Consider the following 13,135-nt stretch of genomic DNA (forward strand, 5'->3'; position numbering starts at 1 on the left):
TTTTCATCATAACAAGAAAAGTTGGAAGGAGCATTGCCACTGCTGAGCCGCAGGAACAGACAAGACTTTGCATCCGAATGAATTTCATGTCTTCTTTCAGAGATGAAATCCGGTGAAACGGTAGCTCTTGTTAAGCAGCGTGCACGGCAGTGTCATTAGTCTGCGGATGCTTTGTAGAGCTTCACCTCTCTGTACCTGCATCAGACGGAGAACCTCTGTTAATCAAAATGACACCCAAGATGTTGCGTCGGGACAGCTTGTTCTGTCGTCGTTTGTTCTTCGATTTAACCTTCAACCATCAGCGTAATTTCTGAAATGTGGCGCTCATTATGCTAACAGCTTTTTTTTTTATAATGAGAGAACTCTCTAGTTATCACAAGAAAAGTTATAACAACATTTTCTATAATTAGCTCCGTGTTTCCAAAGGTTCTGTTCTTGGTTGAGTCGTCATGAGTGACACCGTGCTTACGTTTCATACTAAACAGTCTAAAGACGCCCGAACTGTTTCTAACCTCATCGCAGCTGCTGCACTTGGTGCTTATTTGCAAGTTAGCGCAGGAAGTTTTATATTTTCAGACTTTAGAGCAGTCTGTATGAACCGAGACGGCTTTAAACTGATGATGCAATTCATTGTTTTCTTCTTTGGACCAGCGGTGACTGTCTGGTTGAACCACCAAAACATCCAGCTCATGCTTTACTATTTTCATTAAAAGTTGATTAACATGCAGTATAATATCTAAAAGACATATAAACATAGATTTAGCGTATCTATTTTATGCATTTATTAACCTATTTATTTTGAAAGTCGACTAGAGATTTTAAAACTGTAGACACCCTCTAATATCAGTATCACGTGGAGTTTTATCATCGAATGTTGTTAGAACATGAAATAATTTTCACTGTTATATATATCTATATATCTTACTTATCTACTCAAATATTTGTCATATTCTGATACAACTTTTGTAGGTAAATGTTTGTATGGAAATCAGCTGCATTCATAAATAACTTGCATGATATGAAAGCGTCACTGACTGAATTAAACTGACTGAGAGCAGCGTCTGACCAAGTATGAGGAAATCATTTAGGACAAAGGGGTTAACAAGTGTGTGGAGAAGAGGAGCAGTTCACAATTTAAGCCTGTCTTAGAATATATGTACAGTGAAAAACCCATTTCTGGTCATGTAGTGTCCTCTAGGCACAACATCTCCTCTTTTATTGTAAAATCGTCTGTCAAAGTTTATCTGAAATTAATGCGAGGCCTGGTTTGTGTTTCTAGCTCTCTTCTGTGTCTCAGCAGAGAACAGGAAACAGGGAGTTTGTTAAAGGCCTCGTGTTAGTGTCAGATTAAGTTTGACCCTGATTTTTGCAGAGTGAAGGCTGTAGGTTTTGTCTCAGGCAGCATATGAGGACAGCCGGTGTTTCTTTAAAGGTGGAGTATGCGATTCTAATCCACTTTTTGGATGCTCCGTTAGCTTTCCGTGCTGTGTGCGCTGGAAAAAAATGAAATGTTCATACGCAGCCAAACAAAGAGGCTTGAACTGATCAACACAACACTGTTCTAGCACAGTGGTCCTCAAACTTTTTGAGCCACGACCCCCAAGATAACAGAAATTTGTGTTTGTAACCTCCCAGTTTGAATTTTTAATATATCTAGCTTTGTTGTTCATGTATTAATGTGTTAAAAATAAATGTGTTAACTCCACTGATTAATTTCTTTACATTAATACGTTGATTTTCTTTTGAATGAATGAAAGAACTGAATTTATTTTTAACAAATGAAAGGGAAAAAATATATATAAACAAAAGAAAATAATTTTAAAAACAGAGAAAAAAGAATAATAGTATCGCATAATCAAATCATAGTATTAACAAATTCAAAAAAGGAGTGAGAAGAAGTATGCACTTTTAATTCTTACAGCCCTAATACACAATTATTTGATAAATGTAGGCTTTTTAATTATCTTGGGACCCCCATGGGGGTCCTGACCCCCAGTTTGAGAACCACTGCTTTAGCGTATCCTGTGCAACGTTCACGCTCGTTCACAAGCAAATAGAAAGGAGGCAGTGGGAGCAAGAGGGGCGGTGATTGTGACTAGAAAAGTATGCTCACTAGCTTTTTACAGAACTGCAGACTCCACGTTTAATTTAACAACGATGCACCTTAAAGGAAGATACAAAGCAAATGTCAGAGTTAAAAACATGACACTGTAAAAACAAGTCTCTAATTTTATGAAAGTTTTTCTTTTTATTTTACTGATTTTTTCTGTATTTTTAAAGACACAAAAATATGAATATAAAATTACAATAGTAGAACTATTTACATGTTTAATGAGAAATAACATTAAAAACCTGCAACTTTAAATTAGCCTAACATTTCCTTTTTTTAAAAAAAGACAGGAAAATAGTTTCTATCTATCCTATTTTTTTAGGGGGTGAGTTTACATTTTCTGTTTGTTTCGTTCTTTTTGGGTGCCCCAGCTGCCAGAATACTTTATGATTTAATATTAGTTTTTCATAATTTTCTTTTTTTTTTTTTTCTTTTTTTTTTAACAATAATGTGCGATGAAAGCTTCTAGAGGTTTGTTCATCAAAGAAAATGGGCAGGATTTCTGACCATCAACTTTATATCTGTTAGGATGTTTGTTGACCTGCTGGAAGGACAGAACATTGGTGCCATAAAGACTTTGCTCCTGCTTCTTTATAGGAAATAAATAATCCTGACTGTACGCCCACCACTTTCCCATTTTCTGTACAGTTCTGTTACATCTGTGTTAAAGTCGTTTGTATTTTCATGCCAATAAATAATGACTGAAGCTGTGTTTAGACACAGTAATGACTTTGCTGCTCCAAACTTCCATCGGCTGTCAGGTCTGTAATCATTTATGTGGCAGAGGAAGTGATATATTTTTTAACAGCAGTTTTTGTGTTTGATGAAGAATCAACAAGATTCAAATTCAGAAATGTGAAAACTCGTGGGACTATTTTGGGTAATCTGTGACGGGGAAAAATGTACTGCTAAGATTATAGCAGCAAAGATCTCCACAAAATACAAATGTGAGTTGTCAGGGGTTTTTTCTGGAATAGTTTTGGGGTAGTTTATCATGTGTTGTAATCTGTTAATCTGCCCTCTAAGCGGTGCCGTAAACACCCTCAAAACATGGCAGTCACGTCAACATAATTTCTTTGTCTTTGATTACAGAGCGCAGATGCAACTTTTAGCAGCAGCTGGAGTCGCCGTTTCCGCTCGTCAGAAAGGTGTTTTACATGATAATGAATCAATCCCTGCGCACACAACCCACTTTTATTTGTTATGTTTAACAAAAATTTGCCACAATCCTGCTGGGTGAAGCTTGTGTTCCAGTGTCACTTTCCACCGCAATTCCCAACAGAAAGTAATTTTAAGGCTATGTGCTATTTTAAACTCCAGTTTTTTTGTTTTTTTTCCGCAGCACAGGCTCAGTATTTGATGTATCTAACGCTTGATAGCCACTTCTGGGTTTTCTACTTACCAGTGGCAAAGGGGGCTAACCCTGCAGTTTATCTTGGGCAGTATTTAAAGCAGCGATCAAAGCTGTACAAACCAATTGTCATCATGCTTCTCCGGAGGGAATTTTGAAGTACATTAATGCTCCTTCTTTGGGAAATAATTGTGCCACTCTGTGACTTCATTAGGTCTCCTGGCTGTTTCAAAAGATGTTCTCTCTGGAGGTTGAAAGCCACATCGCTGGCAGACAGCATCCCAAGGGGCTGAATGAATAAAAAAAAAAAGGAGAGATTATAATGAGATTGAGTTAGCCATGACCAGAATTGGGCTTTTCATTATTCCACTGGCTGGAGAGGGAGAGAGAGAGGGAGAGGGACAAGGCTGACAGAAAGAAATGTGTTGTTGCAGGACCTGCACTCGCCATCTGCCATGAGGGTCCAATGGTAGGCAGCCAATGCATGCTTATCATTGCCATGGGTATCAAAGGGGGCCTCCTCTCTGGAGAGTTCTCCATTAAAGCAGCAAGCACTAACCCCTGCACAGAGACAGAGAGACAGAGGAACCTGCATGTAATTCAGAGGTAACACTTTCTATCAATTTAGCATATTAAAATGAGATGCTGTTCTGTGTATGCTAACTAGTGTTTTGTTTTTATGATGTGCTCTGCTGCACCCTGAGAAAGTGACTTTTTAGTTTTTCTACCCACCCCACATTCATCCGCAGCGATCCAAAGGTCAGGACCATTGATCATGACCTGGTCTTTGTCCAGTTATTCACAAGTGCCACAGACTGTCTGTTTGAAAAAGAGAAGAAAAATCAATAGGTTTCCATTATCTGCTTGGGCAGTGTCACTGGCCTGTCAATGATCCTGTTACAGCGGCGGTACAAGGGTGACACGGGCCCACACTCGATCGCTGCTGACAAGAGGAAAACATGCTGACAGGCACCGGGAACAAGTTGGAACACAGATTTGCACTTCAAGCAGCCGTCCGAGGGAGGTATCGTGCGAGGCCACCGCGCTGCAGAGGGCGGGGGGGGTGGGGGTGAGCTCGGTTGGGGTTGGGGCGGTGGGGTTGAGAGGTGGTTGGTGGTTGGTGGTGGTGGTGGTGGTGGTGGTGGGGGATTCCCAGCCTGCCTCCTTCTACTGTCTGACTGTCTAGCTCTCAACCACAAATGCTTTTATCCTCCCATAAATTATTCACCTCTGGATACACCAAAGGAAACTGGCTTGCACTGATTGTGGCTGAGGGGAGATTCATAAAAACCTACGGCCCGGTCTGCACCCGCTGCAGCCGGCCTGCCTCTGCTGCAAACTTATGCAAACCTCACCTGTTCTGTGGACATGTAGAGCATGTGCATATAGGAGTAAAATACATCATAGATTTTTATTTTTTCTCTCTCTTTTGCACGTTTTCCTGCTGCTGAATTTCCACGCCAAATCCCAGCATTTTAAAGGAATTAATCATTTTCATAGTTGCTATTGACTTTCTGACATCACCTACAAAGAAAACAAGAGTCCGCTTTCATCAGTCAGTCCAGATGGCCAGTCAGAAATTAAGGAAGACATCAACTGTCTCTTGAAAGAACATGAATCAATATATTTTGACAAGGATCAAATGTGCTTCAGATGAACCTTTTGGCCCTCCCAAAACAGTCTCTCTCCTCTTGTCAGACCTCTTTATTTTTGTTTGTCTACATGTAATGATCACATATTCCTGGACTCATCTTTTTTTTTTTCTTTTTTTTTTTTTTTAAAGATCACTTCTTCTATGAGTGTAATGGAATATCTAACTAGCTGGATCTCGACTTGAAAAGCAAATAATAAATATATATATTTCCAACCTGTGCGCCTGCAGCTTAGACGTGCTGCTTTTCATTCAAGCTTTTATTGTCTAAACCTGGCCTTGGGACATAAAAATAAAAGCCTACTTCTTTCCTTTTTTTTTTTTTTTTTTCTTTTTCAATTACATATGTGTAGCTACATTTTTTTTTCTTCCCCTTCCTTCTTATAGGCAATTCATCCCATAATGACTGGGGAATTCAGGTTAATATGTTGACAAGGTTTAACAACAGCGGGTCATGTTGCACAACACGCATGGCTGGCTCCGTTCACTCCGGCAGCTGACAGGTCCTAATCATGCGCTGCCCTAAAGGCACTGGGGCAAAAGAGGGTTTTAATCACTGAATTATAGACCAGCAGCGAGGCTTCAAATTGAGACGTAATTAAAGTCAAAGTTGCAATAATTGTTTCGGCTAATTGGGCAGACAAGTGCGTTATGGCGCGATTACAATGTCTGCTGTAATTCCCACAGTAGGAGGAGGTTTTTTTTTTTTGCTTCTGGATGTTATATGAAATTACATTTATTTATTTTTAGCTTTTTGACGTCAGAAAAAAAATACACTTAGAGGGGGTACTTTTTTTTGTATTTTTCCCCCCTCCCTTGTTTATCACTTCTCCATCATGTAAATAAGCATCAACGCGTGATTTACTGTATAAAAAAATAAGCAGATTAATAATGCAGCCAACACGTCGTCCTCGGTAGCGATGCCGCACCTTCGGCAACATCATTATTTCCTATTAATTACCAAGCAAATGCCTTCAGAAGCGGAGCCTGCAGTAGGTGTGACGGAGGTTGGAGGTTGGAGGAGGGAGCTGGTCTGGGAGCAGCTGCCCTGCATCCCGCCGGGCTCAGCCTGACCTCCTTTTTTTTTTTTTTTTTTTTTCCCCTCCTCTCCTTCTTTTACATCACTAAACTGGAGGCTTGACAAGCCGAGCGCGGACGTTTTTTTTTTTTTTTTTTTGATTTGGATGAGGAGAGAAATGTAGAATATGAGCCAGAAATGACGAGTCAGACAGGATTCCGGGTTTAGCCAAAGAATAAATTGTGTAGAAATCTTATCCATCATGTTACACCCTGGACTGATGGAACCGCTTTTCCTACTTCAACATGGATCCAATCCTATTTTATTCTCATTTAAAATATATATTTATTATTATTATTTTATCCACAGAATTTTAAAAAATAAATAAAAGTGATTGGAATTAAGCAAGCCTTCACGCAGGAGCTGGAGGTTTTACTGGTGTGATTGCATGGCGGTAATCACATGGAGGGGTGTGAAACGGCTCTATGGGATTAAAAAGTGTTTACTAACCGCTGGGCCCAGGAGCTCCATGAGCCGCCGCCTCCGTGCAGGTCCACCGCATGACGGCAGGGGGCGCTGCTCGTTTCGTTCTGAGAGCCGGGAGGAGATCAACAAAAAAAAATAAAAGTGGCTGCACTGATAACTACCGATAACAAACAATAATCAATTAGATCAAGAATAGATAAACAGCGAGGAATTAAGGTGGTCGTTCTTCAAAATAAAAGCCTCAGATGGAGCAGCGCAAATGAGGGCTTTTATTTTTTTTTATTATTATTATTTTTGAATCTCTTGCACCTATTCCTGTTTGGGGATGGTTTTAGATGTAGAATTGCATGAATTATCAGGCCTTTTAAAGCCTGGTGGATGCTTTTTTTTTCTTTTTTTAAAATCATTTCCACCTTGCAGACCTTCTCTTAGGCCCATTTTGCGATTTTTGTGTTTTAATCAATCTGCTGTGGCTACTGAAAGCTCACATCCCCGCCTTGCTCTCTCTCTCTGTTTCACCAAGAGCTGCACAGATTGTCTCAACATCACATCAGTAATCAAACACATCTCAGAACAAAAAAAAAAAAAAAAAAAAAGAAAGAAAAATCCTTTTTCTTGCCTTTGTCGCATTTGAGGGAGAAATTTAATTACAACCCCGGGTGTATGCAGGCATTGGAAGAAAAAAAAAATACCAGGCGACAAATGAATATACAGAGCAAATGACAAAACATGAGGGGGAATAACTGACAGATGAAAAGACAGAGGATGTGCAGCTAACAGGCAAAACGCGCCGGTACAAAGCCGCGCACACCTTTGAGAGCAAGAGTTTGTTTTATTGCACTTCTCCCGGGTTGCATCTCCTGTCGATTTGCAGAAAAAGAAGGGGGGATAAGCGAACATGCCCTGTTTAAGAAACAAACATGCAGATTAGATGAGATTCTGACAACACACAGCTCAGACTTCATGTCCCACAGCTCATCTCTCAACAATGAGGAGGAGAGAGAAAAGAAAAAAAAAACAAAAACACGGGTTGAAAAATCCACTCAGCGCGACAACACTTACCGTCATTCTGCAAACAGTAAATGTAAATAATGAGGTGGCATCTGGAAAATGAACGAGTCGAGACAGACTGAGAACAACTCTGGTCCGCCTCAGACCCAAAGGGGAAAGCTTTGTGTGCGAGAAATACAATTTAAGAAATCTATAATGTGATAAATGTGATGGATTTGGCAGGAAAATATGTGTTTTATTATTATTATTATTATATATTTCTAAATTTAAATCACACAGTGGCGCACAAGTGGATTTGGGCGTAGCCAGCAGGAAGCCTTTCTTACAAAGAAGAAAAAAAAATCAGCCCTCACAAGGCATGTGTAACATTTACTTCAAGTGCAGGGAGTTGTCACCTGTTATGTGGTACCAGGCTACATGTCAGCAGCAGCTCTCACTCACCTTCCAGGATGCTGCTCCACTGTGGACGACAGGCCACAAGCAGCAGGAGCAGCAGCAGCAGCAGCAGCAGCAGAACACAACCACCCTCCACACCAACAACATGCAAAATCTCCTGCAAAAAAACCTGTTATTTCAGCATTAAGGTGCAGCTCTTAAGCATTCCACTGTGTTGTATTTCTACTCAATGTTCACTATTTCCCAGCTGTTTCTATGCAGTTTTTAAACAGCCTGCAAGAGCAAATGAAGCCACCAAACACCACATAAAATAACTACTGATTAATTATCCAGCACGTGACAACACAACTCCCTAAAGTACATGCACTTTTACATTTGTTTAATATAATAAATCCTACTTTTTTCTCGTTGAGGAGCTTTTTTTTTTTTTTTTTTAATATGCAGCAAATGAAAACAGCTGGAATTGACTCCATCTCCACGAACTACAACATCAAAATGCTGCATCACTGATGATATCCAACATAAATGTGTCATTTTGCCTCAACTGTATGTTAAATAAATCTTGCTTTTTTTGCTGTCATTGAGTGTTTTTGAATATGCTACTTTGCTCCTATATGGTTAGGCAACAGATAAAAAGATTAGAATCAGCTCCATGTTGACCAGCGACAACATTAAAATGCCATTTAAGTGCATCAGTAATAAATATGCAGCACATAATACCACAAAAGTGTTGCTTTACTTAAAGTGTATGTACTTTTACAAATACAGACAATACGAACATAGATGTTGTTCTTGTCATTGAAAATGTTGCATTGCTCCTTTAAATGTGCACAAACAATGAAAACAAACCGGCTCCAACATGAATGTGCTGTTAAAGAGATTGTGAATAAATGTTGTGCTTTTTTTCTTGTTTTGGAGTATTTTTCAGTTTGATACTTCAAGTTTAACCAGTATTCAGGTCAAAGAGGGATACATAAATATGCACCAGTATTTAGTTCAGTTTAGTTGTAGGCTTCTGTGTGGGATCAGAGGGCACATGCAGCTTGAGTTCATAGATTCAGATGAAAAAATAATATCTACATTTACACATAATTTTAGAAGCAGATCATTTCTATCATGCTCAGTGATATTGGGATTCAAAATGTGCAAAAGTCGATCTTAAACCTCACCTCTAACTGCTTATTTCTGTGGGAAAAAGTACAAATATGAGGTGGATTTAAGGGAGTAAAAAACGACAATAAGGTAAATTAATCGTACAGTATATTTGTATTTCTCCAGAGTTTGACGCACCTTTGACCTCCGGTGTTTTTACGGTCACGTGGTCTTGAGGTCACCGAAATCCCGGAAGTAGAAACAAAACGTGGCTTTTTTTTTACGCTGCCGATGTACGAGGCTAATTATCCGTGCTGAGAAAGCTCTCGGCTAATAACTGAGACAATAACAACTTAGCGCGGATTTTATTTTTAATTTTTTGGAGATATTTTTCACGTTGTCGGGAGCTTCGGACCGGAAGACGTCGTCTGAGCAGCAAAAGGTAAAGAAACGTTTCACTGTTGACACCTGACACTGGTCTGTGACTGCGGCTAGCACCTGAGGTTTAACGGAAATAACACCTGTGATATAACAGCCACTTTATTAGGTACACCTGTAAAGTCCAGTTCAAGGGTTCTGTCTTGAGTTCTGCTGCTACAAAGCGTCTGTAGTTGTTGTCAGAAAGGTGGTGGTTCTGCTCCATGTGTAACCCTCCTGGTATCCGTGGCACCAATTTGACCCCATTCAACTAAATAAGTCATAGTTTAATATTTTTTTCAGTTTTGTTTAAAGGACTATTACACATAAAGTTGGGTAACAATTTTAATTATGATATTTTCTGGAGGTTTAAATTGCTGAACCCAAGGATAAAAGATGTCAGGAAATTTGAAGCTGCTCATTTAACTGTCCATTTTTAAAGCCCGTCTGAGAACTCATTTTCATGCCCTGGCACGAGACTCCTGTTTTATTGTTTTTGCTGTTCTTATTGTCCTTTAGTGATTTTATTATAATTTAATTGTATTTTGCATTTTAGATGTTTTAAATTTATTTTGTGTTCAGCACTTGACTTTTGTTGTGTTAAAGTGCTTTATAAATAAAGTTGAGTTGAATAACAGGAGGGTTAATATTGAAGTCACAGCTGGTTGTGTGCTGGACTGTTTAGGTTTTAAAAGTGTTCCTGATATATTGTCCACCACATTAACAGAAACAACCCAACATTAATCCAACGCTGGGCCTCTGTGGGACACAACATGTGATGACTTGGTGGGTTTAACCCAGGGCTTGTTCATGTGACCCAACTTGAATCCTTTTCAGACGTTAGATTCTTAATGTTGCTGCTTCGCCAATTTGTTAAGCGATGGTATTCTGGCTCGTAGATGCCGGTCACTTTTCTTGGTATTCAGACAAACTGACCACATGTGATTTTAACATAAGATTGGACAGCGTGCCAAGTGATGTAGAACACTTTACAGAGCACTAATAACTGATTTTAACTCGTAGTGGCTTATCAAATAGTTCATTTATGATTTACTGAATAGTAAAACTTACGACGATGAAACTACTCTGCCATCAACAGTAACATGAAAATATCCCAACAGCAGTGATGGAGCTCAATAGCGATTCAACGCTTGCAGTCTAACAGATGCTAAAACTGTAGATAATAAGCTGTGGCTGTGTGTGACAGCTCTTCTGTCTGGAGATCCTGATCAATTCTGGGGATAATTTATAAGTGACGTTGCTGCCGTCATGCGTGAATGTGCGCTTTTACTTATGAGATGCTCAAATGGATGCTGCTGCTGAAACTCAGAGGAAAGACTCCTGCAAACAGCCGGAAGCAGCAAAACTAAGCTTCAGCTCCTGTTAACGTTTTGTCCAAAAGAAAAAAAATAAAAATCCTGGATCACATTCAGTGTTGAGGAGTCTCATTAATCTAAACTGTTAGTCTCAGTTTTCATCGCAGTGAGCTTGTATTTTTATGGACATTTGAGTTTGTAATAGATGTGAAACTGTAAAGTGAATGAGAAAGGTGTTTTGTGAGTTTGGCAGCAGACAGTCTTTGGCGCTCTCTGTGATGTTTCTGGACTAATATTGGTGCTGAAATGTAGGGAAAAAAAAACTCCTTTAAATCACTTCACATGGCTGGAAGCACTGGTACTTGTGGGTGTCTGTCTGTTAGTGTGTCTGCATGCCGTTCGTTGAAAGTGACACGGAAAAGATTGCCGGAGCAACTTTTACGGAAGAGTGAGCGGGTTGCTCATTCAGACATTACGCCAACATGTTCAGGTGCCATTAGATTACTGGGAAGGAGAGCATGTGTGAAGTGAAACTAGTCGCCAAAAAACCGTCAACTATTAACTGGGCTAGTCAAACCAAAGCCTGCAGCATAAGCCACTTAGTAGACACTGATCAGCTGGCAGCAGAAACAACCCCTGAAAGGTTCTTAGTCTGCCTGAATTAAATAGAACAATTGAATTATGGAATTAGTCTCATTATTTAACCATCTATATTCTAAATTTCTGCCTTTAGGCTTTGCTAATTGCATCGTTCTAAGTTGGAAACTGATGAATTGCTCAGCCCTAGTTCATAGCAGCAGGTTTTTGTGATGTCACAACCAGTTTAAGCAAAGTGCAGTCCAGTACGCAGCTTAGGTGTCATAAACAATAATGATTTTGAACATTTTTTAATGCAAAATATCACATTTTCTGATTCCTGTGTAGGGAGGCGAGGGTGTCTTTAAGTGGTCACCTCCGAACCACTGACTTGGTGACTGAAAATGAGCTTAAATCTCTTTTACTCTGTTTATTTTGTCTTACTATCAGCTCATTAGTCAAAGGTCAAACACTTTGAGCTACATTAAGCTGTAAAGGTGATTGATATAAACACATTACAAGAGAACTTCTTCAAATCTTTTTCTGCACAGCACTAATTTGAGTTTCTAGAATAATTCCTCACAACCCGGAGGCCACTGTAAAGTAATCTTTATCCTACTCTTTAAATGTTCTACATGTATTTTTTCTTTTTCCAATTCCCCCCTCTGTGAACTGTACCAGCGCATGGCGACAGCATCCCCACAGGTCTGAACATTACAGGCTGCTGCGCTCCAATCTCCCCGACAGCCTCGTCTCCCGTCATCCTCCACCATCCAAGGTTGATCTAATCACCAGATCAACAACGGGAAGTGCGAGAGAACAAATAATGGAGACAAAATGAACAAATGATTAGTATGCTGTGAAAAGTACAATACGTTACTTATTTAGCATTTAGATAACTATCTATCCTGAGGAGCAAGCTTCAAAGTTGAACTCAGTTTAGGCGAGGGGGATTAATTCTCTCTACTGCATGCTTCATTGAATCTCTCATTACCAAACTTTGTCTGTATTGATGTTAGATTTGATTGAAGATTAGAGCATTTAGCAAATCTTGCTTTTCCGCATGTATCAGGCTTTTTCAAGCGCGGCGCACCGCTCGCTGGTCAATACCCTCACTTTTATCCAGTGTCTGCTTCATTTAAACTTAATCAACTCCATCAATGAACTGGAACAGCGAAACGTCCCCTGGAACAATAGCTTTTGTTGGATAATGCTTTGGTCTTATTCCCAACCGGGTGGCGATAAACCTAAAATTACACTATGATGAACTATTTCAATCAATATGATAATGGAAATTGGCTTGGGTGACTCTTTGCAGGGCTTAAGGAGGCAGGCTAAAGCCTATGTGACATTAATACATCTCCATGCTCTCTCCCTGCTGTTGCAACCCCCCCTACCTCACTTTATTGTCCCATCTTTTCAGTGACATTGACTACACCATATTGCAAAGCGCCTGGTAGTTTAATGATCTATCTGCACCAGGGAATGCTTGTGCCGAAATGGATGCACAAGCCGACGGTCTCACGCATTGTTTTCCAACTAAATTATAGGCTCTATACTTTGTTTCCTGTAGTGGCTCAGCGGGGTGTAGATCAATCATTGATGGCACCGTTGTAAAGCAGCTACATCGCGACTTTTGCTGCTCATTTGGACGCTTTGTCCTTGTGTGGCATCCCGTGCCTGTTATAGGCTACAGTTCATCATATTTATA

The sequence above is a fragment of the Stegastes partitus genome, unplaced genomic scaffold (genome assembly GCF_000690725.1).
Source record: "Stegastes partitus isolate 25-593 unplaced genomic scaffold, Stegastes_partitus-1.0.2 Scaffold25, whole genome shotgun sequence".
In the NCBI taxonomy this organism is placed as follows: Eukaryota; Metazoa; Chordata; class Actinopteri; family Pomacentridae; genus Stegastes; species Stegastes partitus.